We start from the raw sequence: 22,058 nt of genomic DNA, 5'->3' as shown, positions 1-22,058 counted from the left end.
ACAAGCCAACCTATGTTTGACAATTTAGTAGATAGGCTTATTTTTAGGGCTTTGGAACACTTTTGAAAAGGAAAAAAATAGCTTTAAGGGATATGAATCCCAATTTTCTTTTGTGATTCAAACAGAGCAGACTATTTAAAAAAAAAAAAAAGTTTCCAGTTTACCTCTATTATCAAATTTGCTTTGTTCCATGATATTCTTTGTTGAAGAGATACCTAAGTAGGCATCTGTAGCACTAAATGGCAATAAATAGTGCGACTATCTAGTGTTATTGCAACGGAAAACATTCTTGCAAATGTTTATTTTTCTCATGCTCAGTTTTAAATTTGTGAGCAAATGATAGATATTTTGTAAAATAAAAATTAAAGATGTATTACAAACATTGTTTTTGGTAGTTTTTAAAGTGATTTTAGATGAATTTCAATAACTATATGGCATTATTATTTTTTTCTATTAATGGAATTAGAAACATAATCCCTGTAGATGTCAGATGTTTCTCTAAAAGATACACAGGCTTGTCCTTGAAAATCAGAGGGCAATAGATACTCAGGTACCGGTTGTGTAACAATATTGTCTTTAGGTTCTAAGTTATAGTTAAACAACTTAATTTGTTCATGTCTTTTTAAATGTGATGGTGTTTATAATTAATGAGAGAGAGAGACAGACACAGAGAGAGAGAGACAGAGAGAGAGACAGAGAGAGAGAGACAGAGAGACAGAGAGAGAGAGAGAGGCAGAGACAGGAGACAGAGAGAAAATAACTCATTGTGTAGTTCATTAACAAATCTAGACAGGCCAGAAGGCTTGTTTTCCCAACAGAAAACCTCTGAATTACATTGTTTCCAACACAGCAAATCATTCTGGGTAAGATATGCAAATTAGGTTCACGACACACCTTTTTATTTCAAGTCTGCTTTTCAGCAGATTCCCTTTACGCCAAAGCATCGCTGTTCACACAGTTTATAAGCTTAGCTAGAGTTAGTGCAGCGATTCATAACCATCCCAGGACAGACTGTTTCAGCTGGGAGAAGATTTGAATCAATGCTGGGTGAAGTTGATTTCAGGGCAAAATACAACAACATTTAAAATTAGGGGGAGGTAAAAGAGGAGTTTAAAATCCTCCACTACGTACAAAATATAGAGAACATATCTCATTGTGTAGTTCATTAACAAATCTAGACAGAAATCAACTTCATACATACATACACACAGTATATATATATATATATATATATATATATACACATACACACACATACATACACACAGTATATATATATATATATATATATATATATATATACACACATACACACACATACATACACACAGTATATATATATATATATATATATATATATATATATATATATATATATATATATATATATATATATATATATACATATACACACATACATACACACAGTGTATAAGACATTCCATATTCATTGTTATATAATCATTATTCATAAACTCTAATTATCTCTTTACTACAGCTATTACTGGGATTGTCTAGCCCCCAGGGGAAGTCACTCTGCATCTTTGCCATAGTAACACAATGAAAATGACTTCACCGCACAACATCGGGTGCACATATGTTACTGTGTGTTCTTCCTCCAGTGATTGCACTGCATATGCCTTAACAGCTAAATGGATTATATACATTGGCAGGTATTCCAAGGGAATAAATAATTAGAAATTGCTAATTTAAAACAGCTGTGAGCATGTGATATATTTAGTAAATTAGTTAATTCAATAATATTTAACAGAATCTGGTACACACCAAACACAAATCTAATAACATTACTATTTTGTTATAAAATTCTTTGTGTTGTAACTGTAACTTGTACATGGTCCAACATAGAGAAGCCACTGATTAGTTTTCCTAATACTGATTATTCAAAAATAGAAGATCTTAAAAGAGACATAAAAGTCAAAATTAAACTTTAACGATTCAGAAAGAGAACAGAATTTGAAGTCTTCTTTTCAAATATACTTCTGAAATTATTTAAAGGTATACCTAGGTAGGTTGAGGAGGCGCAAAGCACTATTGGGAGCCAGACGGTAATTGGCGGGTACACACATGCCTTGTCATTAGTTCACCAGATATGTTTAGCTAGCTCCCAGTAGTGCATTGCTGCTCAAGAGTGTGCTTTAACTATGCGTTTAATCCCCTTTCATGTATCGCATCTCCGTAAAAACTATTTCCAAACCAGATATTGAAAAATAGTGATATCTAGTACAAGTTTCTTCTATTTTCCCTTTCATTTTCTCTCCACCCCTATCTTTTCCACTGGTTACAATGTTTCCTTTTCAGTAGTTTTATGTGCCAGTTAGTGGTGTGTAAAGAACCATATACATTTCACTTATTTTATTTGCTGCCCTTAAAAGTCTATTTTATAAATTGATTTTATTTTCTGGAAACAGACATTTCCAATTCTGAAATACTGCTCTCTCTGTTAAGACTTGTAAAGTAATTTACCTTTCAGCCAACAAACCCCAATACACCTTCAGGAATTGTTCCTCTTAGCCAATGAGAACTAATATCTCAGAACACCAGTTGTACATAGTCAAGCATTCTAGAATCTGGAAATTTAGTCATCCCAAGATGTGTTAATGTTAATGTGTTGTCACTAATGCCAGAAAAGATACAAGGATTGTAGGCACACATTTATTTTACAAAAACCTTCAAAACAGTAATATAATTTGATATAGATCCTATAATAATAATAATAATAAAATGTTCTGTGTGTTTAACCCTTGCAAAAAAGGTTAAACACATAATTAAATTGAGTTCTAGAGCAGCAATGCACCATAGAGACTTAACTAAACACATCTTTTGATCAAATGACAAGAGGCATATATATGTGTAGCCACCAATTACCAGTAGTGTATTGCTGTTTCCAAGCATACCTAGGTATGCTTTTCAACAAAGATACCAATAAAATGAATGTCCCTTTAATAAATGATACTGGAATTTGATGCATTCATATTAAATGTTTGTTAGATGCAATTCTTGCATTACTGACTTTTGCTTACTATAAATATAAATTCCTGCAAAGAGGTTAAATGCACAGGTAAAGTCTCTTTGGGAGAAGAACACGGCAGCCAATCAGGATCATTAGTTGCAGGTGACAACAATCACTGGCTGACTGATTTTTTCACTTCCCTTCCCTTATTACATAATGCATTTGATTTCCTACCTACTGAAGAACAGACAGTAGGGCATTGCATACAGCATACACAAATTTGTTAGTGTCAAAAACTTAACTGTTTTTCTTAACTTTATTTTCAATAAACTCTGCTGTTTGTTTTACTTAATATTCCCATCAGAGAATCCATCTAATTAGCTTAATATATGTGATGAAAATATATTGACTTACAAGTATATTAACTCAGTTGGAAAACAAAAATAAATTCATTGGCATGTATAAAAATCAACAAGACTGAGGGTGAATCAATCTTAAAGGGATAGTAAAGCCCAAATTAAACTTTCACGATTAAGATAGTGCATGTCATTTTTTTAAGCGAGATCATGAAAGAGTACAAAATCCAACAACACATTTGTATCTGCAATGTTTCACAGGTACATTAAACATCCATGTTGTCATATTTATATAATGTACGTGATATAAATGTTCAAATAAAACTGTTGTAAGCATGAATCACAGTTTGCTTTTTGTTTTCATCAAATAAGTAACAAAAAATACAGAATATAACCTTTTTCAAAAACTTTGGTAATCTTCTGTGATTTCCTCTCTCTCTCTGGCTTTTATATGTTAACTAAACTTAACTAATACTTAACAATTTCTAACCATGTGTGATGGGTGTTTAACTGTCATGACTGTATTGCGTCTCTTGGATCCACAAAAAAAATAAAAAAATAAAAAAATAAAGGGAGCAAAACCCCATCTTCCTCCTCTCCTCCCCCCGCCATCCCTTTTCCTTCTCCTAAAAGAATCTGAGAGATAAGAATCTCACATCCTTCCCTGACTGTTCCATTCCCGTCTGTGTCATAATAGTGTCGCCCATTCCCCCCTGTAACGATGCTGATAAAAGTAGTTCCGTCTGCGCAAAAGGTCCGATTACCTGTCTTTGTATCACAGGGTTCTGTGTGTAAAAAAAAAGGTTCCCATTTAGTCAGAAAAAGCCGCAGTCTACATGTTATGTCAAGTTTAACATCAAATTTTTCAGTGAATAGGTGTTAATAGAGTTTGCGCTTGAACTGTGTGATGGAGGGTGGTTTCCTATCCATATGCAGTTCCTGGCTTATAGCATGAACAGTGCCAACAAACTGTGGAATTTTCTGGGTTCTTCATTCCAGCGGAAAAGGCACACCTTTTCCAGTTGTAATGTGATGCTGATCCCCAACGCACCCCGGAGCCAGTATTGGATGCGTGCCCAGAATTGCTGTATTAAATGGCAGTAGAAAAATAGTGGGGTACGTCAGGGGCCACCACCCTGCATTTCCCAAATCTATTTGGTTGTTGGAGGTTCCATTTAGAGAGTCTGTTGGGAGTTATATAGTTGAAGTGTATCATTCGCACTTGTGCCTCACGCAGAGGTATGCTCAATGTTGCTTTTTTAGTTAAGTCTAAGCTTCTTTGTATGTCAGTGTAAGAAATGTCATCTGTACCTCTCCTTGTCCATCTATCCAGTACCCTTGCCTGAGTGTCATTGACTGTTTTATGTAATACATTTTTATATATTCCAGACAAGGAAAAATTTCCCACTGTAAAGGCTGTCTGCGGTATAGCAAATACCGTAGTGTCCCAATTTTTTTTATAATTTTGCTTAAGAGTATCAATATAATGACGTACTTGTAGGTACACGTAGAACTGTTTGTTTGGAATAGAATATTTAGTACTTAATTCATGAAAAGTTTTAACTGTGTGTGACAGAGAATCCAGAAGGTCCCCAAATACTCTGACCCCTTTTTCCTTCCACTTGTGGAACGGCAAAGTATCAGTACCTGCAGGGAACTCTAAATTGCCTACTAAGGGAAGCAATCTAGGGGAAGGGTGACGCAATCCTAGAAATTTATGGGCTGAACACCAAGCTGCTAGAGGGCCCATGTAAAGAATACAAGACCTACTGGAGCCTCCCCCGATTTGAGATAAGGCAAGTATGATAGATCCATTGGATTCAAGACTGCATTTTCCAGATCTGCATCCCTAAAATGAGAAGTTCCCAACTGCCAATCCAGAACAAGTCTAATCAGGGCAGCCCAGTTGTACAATTTAATGTTGGGAAGGCTTAGGCCTCCATCTCTGTATGGTTGCTTTTAAGAGCCTGATTCAAAGCTCCAAAATCTCTTTTATCTATCAGGAATGGTAACATGAGCATGGGGTATAATAAACCTGGTAGAGTAACTATTTTTATGTGGCTAATTCATCCTGTGAGGGATAGCGGAAGATAATTCTATTGTTGAAGCTGGCCACAAAGAGCTGCGCATTGTTTTGAGATATGTCATATAGGCAGTGAGGGTTTCTGTGCAAATGTATACCGAGATACGCGAGTTTGTTCCCCACTACTGTGAAAGTATATTTCACATGACTGTCTGTGTGCTTATTTAGCCATAGGATCTCCGATTTCACAGGGCATGTAATTTTAAACTACTTTCTAATTTACTTTTATCATCACATTTGCTTTGTTCTCTTGGTATTATTAGTTGAAAGCTAAACCTAGTTAGGCTCATATGCTAATTTCTAAGCCCTTGAAGGCCGCCTCTAAAATAAATTGACAGTTTTTCACAGCTAGAGGGCGTTAGTTCATGTGTTTCATATTGCCTGAAATGCATGTCGGTCAAAAGATCTGAGATAAGGAGGTTGTTTGCAGAAGCTTAGATACAGGGTAATTACAGAGGTAAAAAGTATATTTCTATAACACTGTTGGTTATGCAAAACTGGGACATGGTAAATAAAGGGATTATCTATCTTTTTAAACAATAACATTTTTGGTGTTTACTATCCCTTTAAACAATAACTAGAGCTTCACTTTGATTATTTTGCATGCTTTTTCTGTAATTTTACTCTAAAAATTGTAGCATTTGCATTCCCACCAGAGAGGCTAAACATTCATTGGTTGGCATATGCATTAGCTAGTTTTTATCTATTCCTAATTGGTTGAAGCAAAAAAAGCAAGATAAACAACATTCAAGTGGTTTTTAAAGAGATTTGTCCCAGGACTCCTAAACAATAAGTAGTTTTCTAGCAAAATGGCAGTTTTAAAAATGTATTTCGTCTGCAGATTTATTTATTTATTTTGCAATATAGCAAATATGTTGATGCCATTACAACATTTGAACTTTTACTTTATGTGAATATTATTTATTTATTTTTGTTTTTTGTACACAGATCATGAGAGATGGATTATACTCAGAATTAAACTCCCAACATAAAACATTTAATTAAATGTTGTAAAACAATTATGCAATATACATTATTTATTTCCTCCACTTACCCTGTCATTTACATCTGCTTTATCTATACTCCCTTGGCTGGAGGGCATTTAAAGGACCAGTAAATATAGTAGATTGGCATAATCAACAAATGCATGATAAAAAGACAATGCAATAGCACTTAGTCTGAACTTCAAATGAGCAGTAAATTTTTTTCTGACAAATTTCAAAGTTATGTCTATTTCCACTCCCCCTGTACCATGTGACAGCCATCAGCCAATCATATTGATATATGTATATTTTGTGAATTCCTGCACATGCTCAGTAGGAGCTGGTGATTTTAAAAGTGTAAATATAAAAAGACTGTGTACATTTTGTTAATGGAAGTAAATTAGAAAGTATTTATATTTTCAGTATAGGTTGTGGTTTTCAGATGTCAAAATAAAGGTGGAGGAGATATTTGTAACAATTTAATACAATTAGACAGGTAAATGGATTACTGTGAAGAAAGCAAACAATAGACAATTTTACAGTGCAGTGTCCCTTTAACTAGATATGTGCCAGTGTTTTGTGAAATGTATCCAGTTCACTTTGAGAGTGCAGAGGTTTAAGTGTGTGTGTATATATATATATATATATATATATATATATATATATATATATATATATATATATATACATATACATACACATACATACATACACACTGTATGCATATATATATATATATATATATATATATACACACAGTGTGTGTATATATATATATATATGTGTGTGTGTGTGCACGCATGTGCGTGTGTGTGTTGAAGATGGAATGGCTTAGAGAAAGAGGCAAAAACTTACATTAAAATATAGTTTATAAAGTTCTTTTTTCTACAACCAATATGCATCAGATGTGTTGTGCTCCAAGAAAAACAAATAAAATGATTTTACAGAGTTTACTAATATGACCAACGCTATGGATTATAGAAAAAATGCTGAACAAATTGGTCCCAGTCACGAAACTCTATACTCCCTCTTAACTAAAATATATCTCAAAAGAGAAATGAAAGTGCCAAAAAGCAAATATTGCATCAAATCTAATTCATAATAAAATACATTGAAAATTGGATATACCGTAAATAGCATTTTTTATGCTGCATATAATCCAAGAGCACTTTGCCGCATGGTAGTGGAAGATGTTTTCAAAATTTAGTTTATTTATCAGTCCTAAAGATTCATGCAAAGAGATGGATTGAGTGTTTATTGCAATTATCTTGTAAACAAGAGCAAATTACAGCAATCCCATTCATCTCCTTGCTGTGTGCAATGCAATCTTAGCTTCCATTACAGCAGAATTGAATTTACTGCTAAATGGATTTTCCTGCAAGCAGGTTTTTTTTTCTTTTTCTAACAATAATGAAAATAAAAATTCACCTTATAAATTTAAATGAAATATTCTCATCACGAAAAAAATACAATACAAAACAATATATATATATATATATATATATACACACACACATACACACACACCACATTTCAAATGCCAAAATAAAGTAAAAGGAGCTATTTGTAAACAATGTAATACACGCAAGTAAAATGGATCATTGGAAACAAATTTAAGTAGAGAAAAATTTAGGGTAAACTGTTCCTTTAAAGCAAAAAAATACTAGAAGTGTATCTAGTAAACAAGTGCATTCAGATTTGCATAAATGAAAAATGTACACTTTTACACTCTTCAACAGTGACCCAGCAGTATCCATTTTAGTTGATTGGTTCCTGTGCCTGCCAATCAATATGTAAGCTTCAATTTTGTTCCTGACAATTGTAACCCCATTAAAATATACATTTGTAAAAAATAAAACTTTTTTGTAACATAGTGAATGAGGTTATAAGAAGACAAATGTCCATAGAGTTCATTTCAACCTGTACTGTTGCTGGCTTGCAGCAATAGCACAAACTACTACATTAACTTTATTTAAAGGGATATGAAACGCCACAGTTTTATTTTGCAACTCAAAGCATACAAGCTTTCAATTTACTTCTATTATCAAATTTGTTAGTTCTCATAGTATTCTTTAAGAAATACCTAGGTAGGTAGTTTGCACAGGTCTGGAAAACAGTTATAAATCTGCTTCCATTTAGAGTTCTAGACACGTGCATGCTCCTGAGCTTACGTCCCTTCTTTTCAACAAAAGATACCAAGAGAACCAAGAAAATTTAATAGAAGAAAATTAGAAAGTAGTTTAAAATCACACAAAATCATGAAATAAAAATGTGGGGTTTCCTGTCCCTTTAAGTTTCAGCTGCTATACAGTTGCTCCTTGGTTTCCCTGAAGACTTTTCCAATAGGAAATAAGGAGTTAATGAATTTTCCTCAAACTTATCTCAAAATTTGGCTGAACCAAATAACCCCATGAATCAGTCTTGGACGAAACTAAAGAAAATTTGTTTCCCTAACTGAACAACTCATCCAAAACATTTTTTTTTCTCTGTATACATGCCTAGTATCTAGTGTCATTCATGATCGTCTATATTCAGAAAATCTTATGTTCAGTTAAAGAGACAGTTTACTTTAATTTGTTCCGAATGATCCACTGTACCTGCTTTAGTGTATTAAATTGTTAACAAGTATTTCGATTACCCTTATATTGGCATTTGAAATAGTTTATTTAGCCTGTGGTATCCCCACCCATCCTGAAAGTTTTTGGTCTCAAGGCCAAGCTTTGTTAAGACAGCCAGTAGAAGAAATTACACTCCCAGTGGTTATAGAAAAGATAAGGTAATAAAATGTAATTTTCCATTGTTCTCTCCAAGTATTGGTGATTGGTTTATGGACAGATATAAAATAAAGAAGCAGGGTTATGTATACAATGTGATACAGTAATGCGATCTGATTATACCTACAAGCTCAACCCATTTTATTAGGTTGTGGCTTCAAAACACAAAATCAGCTAATTCATATACACAAATAAGCCTTAAAAAAGCAAATCTCATACATTTTATACTCTGCAGCTGGTAAAAAAGTAATTGGAAACACATTAAGGGAAAAACAATGATTATTCAAATTTGAACCAAAAAATTAATAGGCATATGCATTCGGAGGTTTCGGGTACGTCTGCGGAATGTGGTAACTACATGCGGCGACACATTCAGTTCTTTATGGTGACTGATCTCTTCTTGTCAAAGTGCAAGATCTTGATTTACACATATTTAGTGTGTTGCACTTTCACAAGCAGAAATCCAGGTCCAAAAGAGACAAACGCCACAAGTGGCCGCTGCCTTACACATTTAGAGGTATTCAAAACCTACAAATGCACATGTCTAATTCTAAACATTTTTGTAAATGGGTATCAATTACAGTGAAGTCAGCCTAAAGTCTGGCCAGTCCTTGGAGGAGTTTTGAATATCTGAGTGTGAAAACAGGGACCTAAACAGAAGAATGATACAGTAGTGTTCCTCTATTCCTAAATTGAAGACGGGATCTGTAGTCACTTATTTTTTAATGTCAAAAGTAATGTCATACTGCCACCTGATCAACATTACATTGGCAAGGTGAAGGAGCAATTTAAACCAAGAGGGTACAAGAATAATCAGAAAAAAAAATAATAAAAACACAACAAACAAAAACAAAAATGTTAGGCATTCCAATGTCCACCAATTAAGAAGCTATCTTTTCCATGGACTAAACTTTAACTTATTTTGTCATGTTAAAATACTTTTTAATGTGTTTATAAAATACTCTTATATACAATAACAATTGTCTTAGGTTTAATTGCTAGCAATGGAAGGTATTAAAACACTGACCTGTGAGTGTTAAATAGAGCGACTAGGGTAAAATATCTGCTGTGTGTTTTTTTGTTGTTGTTATTGTTGACCATGGCCAGGGCTGGACTGGGAAATTAGACCAGCCCTGGAAATTTGTATAGACCAGCCCAACCCCGCCCCCTCCAACCTAGCCACGCCCCCTCCAAGCCAGCCAACTATGCTCTAGCTGGTTTTGCCTTCAACTCATATAGATATATATATATATATATAATAGAAAATAAAAATATTGTGAGTTAAGCAGGCAGTTTATACACAAATGAAATACTTGCAGATATACTTACACATAATTGCAGACACATCACATACACAGCATACACATACATGCAGACACACAACATTCACATGCAGACACACTATATACACATGCATACAGACGCACACCACAACATACACATACATGCAGACACAAACATACACATACAAACCGACACACACCACATACACATACATGCAGGTGCAAAACATACACACGCCACATGACCCCTCAAAACTAAAACTTTCAGAGTATAGGATTATTTAATATGCTAATTAACATAGCTGCATAGTCTAAAAATAATATCAATTAAAAAAAAATATGTATACTACTTAAAACATATTTGATTGCTGTATCAAATTTAGTAATATATTAGTGCTCTAAACTATTTGTTTAGCCAGACAGTAGCTGGCTACAATATTGACTGGAGTAATAGATTGGGGTTACATACATACTATTATCTCTGCAACATCTATCCATTTAGAAAATCCAACAAACAATTCAGATAACCTTTCTGGGGTTAGATAATAGCAACTATGGTGGAGATATATTTATTCATAGTGCTTTTTTTAATCCTCCAAGTAAAAACACTATGAATAAATATATCTCCACCATAATGAATATATCTGCACTATTGTTTTACAAATTTGGGGGAGGGGTATTTACAGACGGTTAAATATAGACTCATAACTGTCTGTGCATGTATAGCCTGGTAAAAAAGCAATATAATTTAGTTACTTAGCTATACATGCACAGACAGTTATGAGTCTATATTTAACCCTGACCATCTTTTATCCATTGGCTCTATAGCTCACACATTTTGTGGCCTGTGTAGTGAGTTAACAAGCTTATTATTGGTATTGGATGAATTTATGTGGTGACACGGCACCCCTGCACTGCCACTGACTGTCTGACTTCTAAGTTCTGTCCTGACTGAGTGACCGACCATGATGTTTGCCTGCCTCTGCTCAGACATTCAGAGAGACAGACAGTGCAGTCAGCGAGTACTGCTCTGCTTTTTTGCTGATGGCCGCCTCAGTGGCCTGGCCTTCTGCTGCACACTGCCTGCTGCCCCCCAATAAATTAGTATAGTACCTTATTGCCTGCCTCTGCTCAGACATTCAGACAGTGCAGTCAGTGAGTGCTGGCTGCTCTGCTTTTTTGCTGATGGCCGCCTCAGTGGCCTGGCCTGCTGCTGCACACTGCCTGCTGCCCCCAATAAATTAGTATAGTGCCTTATTCTCTCTCTTCACCTTCAGACTTTTTCAGCTTGCTGCTGCCTTCAGCCCTGGAGTGGTGGACCGTCGGTCCCTGGCTGCTCCCACTGTGTGTCTGTCTGCTCTCGCTCTGTCCAGTGTCCACCACTGCACCACGCACGTAATCCCACGTGCAGACCTGGCTGGCTCAGTGACAGTCCTGACTCCTGTTGCTGGCGCGAAGGGAAGCATGCAGACGCAGCGCTCCCAGGCTGAGGCTCCCGCTCCCTCCACTATATGTCACTTGGTGGCGCGTGGTGAGAGTCATCGTGACATCATCACAGCAGTGACAGCCGCCTGCCCTGGCGTGCCCGCCCCTCACCTACCGCCACCTGCTGACCCGGCCGGCCCATAGGAACCAACTGAGTCTGACAGTCACACAGTGAGTGATAGTAACTAACTATACACTGCACTGCAGTCAACTCAGTTGGTTGGTACTAGTTGCGGAGTCAGTCAGTCAGACTCAGTGAGGCAGCCGCAGCAGCGGTCGGAGAGGGGGATGGGTTAAGGAGTTATAACACAACCATATTAGAAGTTTAATAAATAAAAGAACAATTTTACTAATAACTACACACGGATGCTGCTGTAGCAGTAGGGAGGGGAGCGGAGGTACTAACTTGTAGGGACTGGTGGATACCTTACCGGCCGGCGCGGCCGCAATTAGCAATAAAAATATCAAAGCAAGCTGCAATAAATTTAGACAGCAGCCAGGCCAGCCCAGCTGAGCTGCCGGCTGGCAGCCCACCGGGATTTTTCCCGGTATCCCGGCTGCCCAATCCGGCCCTGACCATGGCAGAGTAAAAACAGCAGTATGCGCTACTGGCAGTCAAGGGGGGGGGGTCATAAATCACTGCTGTATGTTACTGGCAGTCAAATAGGTAAGATAATTTACCTGAGTGTTACTGTCATCCAAGATGTTAAAATCACTGCTCAGTTGTGAAAAATATATGTGTCAGGGTCAAGGGTGTGGCTTATGGTAGAGTTTTTTGAAAGGCCCTTGTGTGACCTCACCTACCACCCTTTCTGAACAGGTCATCCAGTATTTATGTAGAGGATATTTGGGAACCCTACCAAACACAGGCATTTGATTGGAGGTTACGTATGTATGTTGTCCCTGATCAGTTTATTGCTGTTATGGAGAGGACTTAAAGGGACAGTCAACACCAGAATTTTTGTTGTTTAAAAAGAAAGATAATCCCTTTATTACCCATTCCCCAGTTTTGCATATCCAACAGAGTAATTATCTTGTATCTAAGCCTCTGCTGACTGCCCCCTTATTTCAGTTCTTTTGACAGACATGCAGTTTAGCCAATTACGTGCATGAGCTCAATGTTATCTATATGAAACATGTGAACTAATGCCCTCTAGTGGTCAAAATGTGCTCAGATTAGAGGCAGTCTTCAAGGTCTAAGAAATTAGCATATGAACCTCCTAGGTTTAGCTTTCAACTAAGAATACCAAGAGAACAAAGCAAAATTGGTGATAAAAGTAAATTGGGAAGTTGCTTAAAATTGCATGCCCTACTTAAATCATGAAAGTTTTTTTTGGACTTGACTGTCCCTTTAAACTATGTGTTTAACCATTTTATTGGTGTTTAACACAAGCATTGGTACCAAATGTCATTGTTAATTTACAAGCCAGAAAAAGCTGACTATTTTTATTTATATTTATAAAGTGACAAATTATTGATTGTCACAGCTTCTAAAACATTATCTAATATAAAATTTCTCAAGAAAGAAAGCAGAAGTTTCCAAAAATATTTTATTTAAAAGAAAGAAAAAAAAACACATGAATTTTCTGCACATTTTATATTTTTGTAATGGAAACACAATTTATTTTTATAGTAAGTGCATTGAAAAACCTCTTACTGCCATTTTCACAGTAACTATTTTTCATACCTTATTGTTGACCACATAAACTGAACTACTTAAACTTGGCATTGCTGTTGGGCCTATGACCTACTACCCTCTTAAACTTACTTTTATTATAAATGGTGTAGAAATGTGTTCAGGTGTAGAAATGTGTTCAGCCACTATTTGTTCCTCTGTGAAATGAAGTCTGGTTTATATCTAGATGCCGATGGGCTCTGATGACAGAAGTTAACCTTAATCTCATTAAGTGCAGGATTTGTGACCAACCTGTTGCCTGGAGTATGGCTGCTGGTAAGTCTGACAACGGCCTATTAACTTTGATCAGCACAGCAATTAGCTACACAATCACGCTGCAAATCAAGGCTAAAGCACATGCAGTATATAGATCGTTGATCAAGTCAAGATAACAGAATGCAGATCTATCACTTTCGTGGCAGACATTAGCAATCTAATTGTGTTTCTTATCTACTCAACACTGTCTTTGAAAGTCATGACGTCTTCTTCCCTATCCATCATATTCAGGTGAGTATTAGTAGACTTTGCTGATATGCACAGAGCTGGAAATGTCAACTAGTCCTGAGCTAAAAAGAAATTGTAATAGATAAGTTGCAATATATATATATATATATATATGTATATATATATATATATATATATATATATATATTATATATATATACACATATACACATATACACATACACATATACACACACACATCCCCTTGTTTGTGTCTTAGTGTGCTTGATTGAAGGCATGCAATGTGTGGCTGAAGATTAGGGCCCAGGGAGGTTCTGGGCCTATCAAAATTTGGCCAAATGCTGTAACTTACTCTTCCATTTTGCTTTTAATCTAGCTGTGTACTTGCAAGAGTTTGACAGACTTTCTTTGTGCTGTGTAAATTCTGTTTTGTAATTGGCCCTACGGGCTTTGCACCCAGACTTGTCTGGGGTTAACTACCTGAGTCACTAAAATCTTTGCAGCTTTCTGGGTGCTGGTGAGGGCCCAGGGCTGTGAGTTTTGTAAGGACATGGGATGTGTACAAAGGGTCTGTGTCACCCTTGTTTGTATTTCAGTGTGTCTAGTTAAAGGCATGCATTGTGTGGCTGTAGGTAAGGAACCCAGGAAGAATGAAACCTTGATGTGGTCCTGAGTCTTTCACCATTCGGCCAAATGCTGTAACTAACTCTTCCATTTTGCTTTTAATCTAGCTGTGTCCTTGCAAGATAGAAAGTCTGGCACTATGTATTATATATGTGTGTGTGTGTATATATATATATATATATATATGGAGACTAGAGAGAAATGCACTCACAGGAACGAACAACCAGCTCAATATCATTGTTAGCCTGTTCTATGGTGATTCACCACCTGGGTGCAACTTCTTTTAGCCCAGTAATGCTTTTCACAGAGTAGAATTCTCCTGTAGTATATCAGTCTGACCCCGCCCATTACGGCCAGTCCAGCGCCGAAATACCAGGCAACTCCTCTCTGAACAAGGAACACAGCAACCCCAGACAATCATTTCGGCCTTCATTGGGCCTCGTCAGTGAGGTGTAGCAGTTTTCCTCTAAGCACACTGAGCAAGGGGTCCACGTCTGGGTTACCCTTTTTCACATAGGGAGACTAGAGAGAAATGCACTCACAGGAACGAACAACCAGCTCAATATCATTGTTAGCCTGTTCTATGGCGATTCACCACCTGGGTGCAACTTCTTTTAGCCCAGTAATGCTTTTCACAGAGTAGAATTCTCCTGTAGTATATCAGTCTGACCCCGCCCATTACGGCCAGTCCAGCGCCGAAATACCAGGCAACTCCTCTCTGAACAAGGAACACAGCAACCCCAGACGATCGTTTCGGCCTTCATTGGGCCTCGTCAGTGAGGTGTAGCAGTTTTCCTCTACTCTGTGATTGCTGGGCTAAAAGAAGTTGCACCCAGGTGGTAAATCGCCATAGAACAGGCTAACAATGGTATTGAGCTGGTTGTTCGTTCCTGTGAGTGCATTTCTCTCTGTGTGTATTTAGTCTCCCTTTGGGAAAAAGGGGCAACCAGACGTGGACTCCTTGCTCAGTGTGCTTAGAGGAATTCTGCTACACCTCACTGACGAGGCCCAATGAAGGCCGAAACGATCGTCTGGGGTTGCTGTGTTCCTTGTTCAGAGAGGAATTGCCTGGTATTTCGGCGCTGGACTGACCGTAATAGGCGGGACCAGACTGATATACTACAGGAAAGTTCTACTCTGTGAAAAGCATTGCTGGGCTAAAAGAAGTTGCACCCAGGTGGTAAATCGCCATATAACAGGCTAACAATGGTATTGAGCTGGTTGTTCGTTCCTGTGAGTGCATTTCTCTCTGTGTGTGTATATATATATATATATATATATATATATTTATTTTGTTTTGTTTTTATATATGATATTATATTAGTATAGTTATTAATTAGATACACATCTAAAATTTCTAAATTATCTAAATTTGACACCAACTCAACCAGGTTGAGTAGAATAGTAGGAGATTTTAATGTTTCACATAAAAACCAAATAAAAAATGTTCTATCATGCATGGGAAAGAGCACTAAGAAAATGTGTAAAAAAATACAAAATAAGAGATTTTTATATTGCAACAAACAGAAAATGTACTTTTCTTTTTGTCAAATTTTCCTTTAGGGCAAAATTCTGACAGGCAAATAAGGACAACTCCAACAGCTTTATTGGTGGACAGTGACACACATCAGAAATATGCAAGCACTGTTTTTGTAAAGGTAACTCAAATTTTAAAATGTTATATTTATTTGCAAAAAATAAAGCTGCAAAGTCCCTTTCTTTAAACAGCTATTCATCCATGGCAGAATTGTGAGTGACAACTGCAATGAGCAACTCTAATTACACAAGTCTTTCATTCAGACTCTGATGTCTTATTGTATGACACACCCTTCTTTCATCAGTTAAAGATCTGTTTATCTTTACATTACCTTACTAATGAACCCATAAACATTACCACACAGAGACTAGGGCCCAATCAGATGTAAGTAAGAGAAATGTTGATTGACAAATGTATAATTGTCTGAATATTTTTTTTTTTAAAGGCAAAGATTAAAGGGAAAGACAACAAAAATAATATGCTAACATTGTTGTGCAGCATGTGCAGAGTGAAAGATAGCTTTGGGGCGGAACTACTATTGGTGTAGCAGGTGCAGTGGCATCAGGGTTCAAGTGTTGGGGGCCATAGCAGCCAGTGTATACAGCACAATGGTGTAGGCAGAATGCTTACAATCCTAATGCAGGGGAGCCCTTTATTATTGCAGGTTGCTAGACCATCTATCTATACTCAAAATCACTGTATAGAGCAGCATTTATATTATTTATATTGCCCATTGATGAGTTACCTGGGGGGCCCCAAAAATATTTTTGCACTAGGGCCCTCTGTTGAGTAGGTCCGCTACTGACTATGGGGTACACCTTTTTATAATTTGTTTTTCTTTCTGATTTCGGCACTCGCAACAGTCACAGTTGCCTTTTCATAGCTTGCCTCTGAGTAGGGATGGGCAAATGTTTCTAAAAATTCGAAATTTAAAACGAATTTTGATACGTGTTCAAATCGAATTTCAAATGTTTATATAACATTCTAAAATTTTATTTTCGAATTTTTCGTTTTCTAATTTTTCAATAAAATTTGAAAATATTTGTTCGAATAATAGAATGTTTAGCTATGTATTCATTCAATTTCGAAATGTAATATTCGAATTCGAATGTGACATTCGAATTTGAAATAGTATTTCTAGTCTACAACTGTGTTTAATAAATGTAATATTCAAATTTGAATGTCACATTTGAATTTGAAATAGTATTTCTAGTCTAATTCTGTGTTTTATAAATGTAATATTCGAATTCGAATTTGACATTCGATTCAAATGTAATATTCAAATTCGAATGTGATATTCGAATGTGACATTCGAAAACTGTAAATAACATTTGCAAATTGAATTTTTAAGACTATTCGTTCTTATCAACATTTTATTATGTAAATCGAATTTCTACAATAACATTTGTTCTAACATTCGAAATTCGGATATAAACACATTCGCCCATCCTTACCTCTGAGCCACAGCATTTTTTTTAGTAAAAAGTGCCTCACAACGCTGTTTGTCCAATCATGGTCATATCATCCTTCACTATAAAGCAGCATGCTCCAGCATTGGATGAAGACTAAAAGGGACATGAAAGCTAAAATTTAGCTTTCATGATTAAGAAAGAGCATGTAATTTTAAACTTTTCAATTTACTTTTATGAAGGAGCAGCAATACAATACTGGGGCCTAGCTAATCACATCTGATGAAGCAATGAAACGAGGCATGTATGTGCAGCTACCAATTAGTAGCTAGCTCCTAGTAATGTATTGCTGATCCTGAGCCTACCTAGGTATGATTTTTAATTAAGGATTCCAAGAGAATGAAGCAACTAATATAGAAGTTTAATATCACATGTTCTATCTGAATCATGAAAGAAAAATGTTGTCTTTAAGATGCATAGAAGAGAAGGGTTGTTGCAATGAGTTTTAAAAATTGCTTTAGTTTAGAGGCAGGCTATAAAGGGGAAACAGCAGTGGGGGCTAAAAAAATATTTAAAAAAAGGTGAGTACTGCATAGTCATCTTTTACCCTGCACTATAATGTAAACAGATTTGTGCTTACTGTTCCATTTAAAATAAACTTGAGAACATTTTTTTTTAGTTAAAACATGGTATTTAACTTTTCACAAAATTATAATCATCATCATCTGGTTGCCGGATATATTACTTATATTTTATTACCTTAATAATTTTGCACAAACATTCAATCTGGACCTTTGTAAATCTCATTTTCACAGGTAAGTCTACTGACTGAAACAGTGTCTGTCTATGTTCTGAGTAAACTAATGAGTTCAGAGTAAACATTGCAGCACTTAAATGCCCTATATGGAAGTTAAAGGGACATTGTACAATAGTTTTTTTCTTTGCATAAATGTTTTGTAGATGATCTATTTATATAGCCCATCAGGTAGTGTTTTTATAAAAATGTATAGCTTTACTTATTTTTAAATAACATTCTGCTGATTTTCAGACTTCTAACCAAGCCCCAAAGTTTTAGATGTATACTGATATATGCTGACTTCAGACTTCTTATGTTTGTATAAAGGGTCTCTTCATATGCAGGGGAGGGGGAGGGTCTGCTCTTAGCCCCTTTCAGTGGATGGCTCAGGCTAATCTCATCAACATTCCTAAACTGGGAGCTTCTAAGTAAGTTTTTAAAAGGGTTTTATACTGGATTTTTATAACAGTATCTGTGCATATTATTCTTTATAGTAGTGTCTTTTACATGTAGTTAAATGGAAATTGGTGTATACTGTCCCTTTAAACATAGGTTTCCTTGACCACAAGAGCCTGTTAATCAGGACTAGATTCACTGACATTACCTTCAGTCTAAACATTTCCTTGATATATAGTATTTGTTCATTAAGAATATAGAGCTGAGGAAGCTTTACATGGTCATGCTGGTGATGGATATTAATTTATACCAGAAGCCAGCCATCACATTTTGTGTGATATACATTCAGATAAATGAATGGATTTCAAAGATGCATGTCTACGTAACCAAACTTTTCATAAAACATTTTAATTGGTAAAAACCTCTGGTTGTTATACCATTGGTCCAATTATCTGAAGGTCTATTAATTCAACCAAGCACTACCTGCTCCCTGGAATAAACACATTTCTTTACTTCAACCTATATTTGTGAATGGGCAACTCTGAGTGACTGGAATTTAGAGAACTTGTTAAATTAAGTTTAAAGTTTTGACTAGTTGAACTTACTTGTGGCTGTTTGATAGATTTTTTTTCTAAATACTAGTCAGTGCAGCAATGAGATTGTTAACCAAAGAAGTAAACAAACATTACTTACTAGCTGTTACCCAGAGTATTATATCAATTATTTTACAACTGGGTATAAATCTCAAAACATTACATAGCAAGTCATACACAATATGTGCCTTTCCTATTACAGCCACAACAAACCTGTTTTGCCTACCATAGACTGTTTATGAAAATGTCTAAAAATGATAAGACTTTATTCAAAAACAGATTAAAATAATCCTAAATTAATAAACCATATTAATAAATTGAGGTTCATAACATTCTATTCAGAAAGCCAATATATGTCAAATGATGGTCAAGTATAACAAGTTAAAATCTTGCACAATACTATAATCACTGTATGAGTAGTCAAGTAATGATGGGCGCCTATGTTAACAAAAACTGGGCATCCACATGAGGGCTATAGTTGTGAAGCTCTTTTTTTCCCCATGAAACCGTAGGCAACTCCAGAAAAAATAGATGTCTTAAAATTTTGCAAATGGATGCAAAGGTGTACACACGTATGTAAGTAAATAAAAATTATATATATATATATATATATATATATATATATATATATATATATATATATATATTATTCATTTATGCAAATTTCAACAAAAATATGGAGTGGCTTAAAAATGCTTTGCTTTTAGATTTCTTCTGAATTCATGAATATGTGCTGATGCTAATTATGTTCTACTTGTTTCACTAATAATGAGTTTGTAATCAGCATCTCTTGATTCAGTTTCTTCTGTATGTTCAACAAAATGAAGACTGAAAATAAATTATTAATAATAATAATAAAAGAAATAGAAATTCTCAATTCCCTTGACCATCTCTGCAAACACCAGTGTTTGTTTAGATATTTTTTTAAAAAAAGGAGTTGGCTCTCAATATAACCAAGAGCCAAGGAGGCAGTTAACATTAAAAAAAAGCATCTTCTATAAAATTAGTAGAACACTGTTGTATGCACATTTTGGTCCTACTGTGAAAGCATTGTCAAAATAAAGATATGCAAATTAGGTTTCCAAGAAAGAAAAAAAAATAGTAATTACTCCATTTTAATATTATCACTTATAATGAAAAAGCATATTATGGTAAGATCAGCACATTACACACAGCTCCAATCTGTACTTACAGCAGGATGAAATAAATAAATATCAGTTGGATACTTGGGTTGCAAAAACAGATTTAAAAAAGAAATAAATAAAAATAATTAGCCAGCATGAACTGCACAAAAGTACAATAGTTCATTAATGCTCAAAGTTTACAAAGTTTTGGAAAGTTGCTGCAGGAAAGTATTTAGTTTTGTTATTTTTTATATTATCACTTATAGTGAGAAATATATAACTTCAATTGTTGAATGATTTAAGGCAAAATGGGAAGACAAAAAAAATGACTGGCACAACACTTTACAAAAATGCTTTTTAACCACACAATGAATGAAAATGGTAAAATCACTATAAATATGTTACACTATATGGAATGTTAACTATGAGTTATTTACCATTTAAATTGAATAGCTAATTAGAATATTAATTAAAGTTAAAATAGCTCTGACATTGTATATATACACACATATACATACATACTGTAGAATATTCTGCTGTGACAATATGGTTGAGAGCATTATGTTATACATTGGGTCAAAAGTCATTGCTTTGAAACGTCCAATAGAACAATGCTTGCAACATGTTCCAAAGTTGTACAACAAATTCAAAGTTAGTTGGTTATTAAATTCAAGCACTTGTGGTATATCTATTAAAATCAGTATGCAAGTGATATTATGATTACACGAATGAATGACTTCATAAATAAGGTCTAATAAAAACTGATGCATTATCTTATGTTTAGTATTTTAGATTTATGTATAAAGAAACTGTATATAGCAAAGTTAAAAAAAATAAGATCCACTCAAAAGAATTGAGCCAATGTATCAGTATTAAATTATATACAAAATGCTTTTCTTTGTAACAGTAGTCTGCAGACAAAAACACTAACACAGCTAATTATGTTTTGAAAAGGCGAAAACATTCTGCAGTAACCATGAAAATACATTTAGTTTTATGAGCTAATGTTTGTTTGATATTGTTTTCCAGCTGTCATTTTGTTATGAAAAGCGATTAGCTAAGGAGCAAAAGCAAGTTATTTTCTTGATATTTAATGAGACATTAATTCATTCCCTTAACAATGGGGATAGGGTGCATGATACAGGGGCAAGTCAAACATTATGCACATTGACTATCGATTCCCATCAAATATTCTGTTGTCAAAACACAGCTACATTATGACAAAGGATTTAACTAACATGCATCTGCTGCAGACATTACGCTACTTAATTAGAAAAATTACAAATTCAATCTGTTAAGGGGGAAAAAATCACTTAATACTTACAAAATTGCTCTAAAGTTAAGCAAAGCACAAATAATTGCTAAATGATTAAACATACAGTATTTTATCACAGTTTGAAAAATGCTTAAGAAAACATCCATTTATTCAAGTCTAACACCATCATTGATTAATTATGATGTTTAAAACATAAACACGTTAATCAGCATTAAGTAACACCCTATT

The 22,058-nt window shown here is 35.1% G+C and overlaps 1 protein-coding gene across 1 annotated transcript in view; it reads right to left on the bottom strand.

Moving 5' to 3' along the window:
* Positions 1 to 22,058, bottom strand: part of TOX3 (TOX high mobility group box family member 3) — a 171,321-nt gene that overhangs the window by 148,493 nt on the left and 770 nt on the right. The gene's annotated exons all lie outside the window — the stretch shown is intronic.

Source organism: Bombina bombina, chromosome 1, assembly GCF_027579735.1.
Source record: "Bombina bombina isolate aBomBom1 chromosome 1, aBomBom1.pri, whole genome shotgun sequence".
In the NCBI taxonomy this organism is placed as follows: Eukaryota; Metazoa; Chordata; class Amphibia; order Anura; family Bombinatoridae; genus Bombina; species Bombina bombina.
This window is presented reverse-complemented; position numbering and strand designations above follow the sequence as displayed.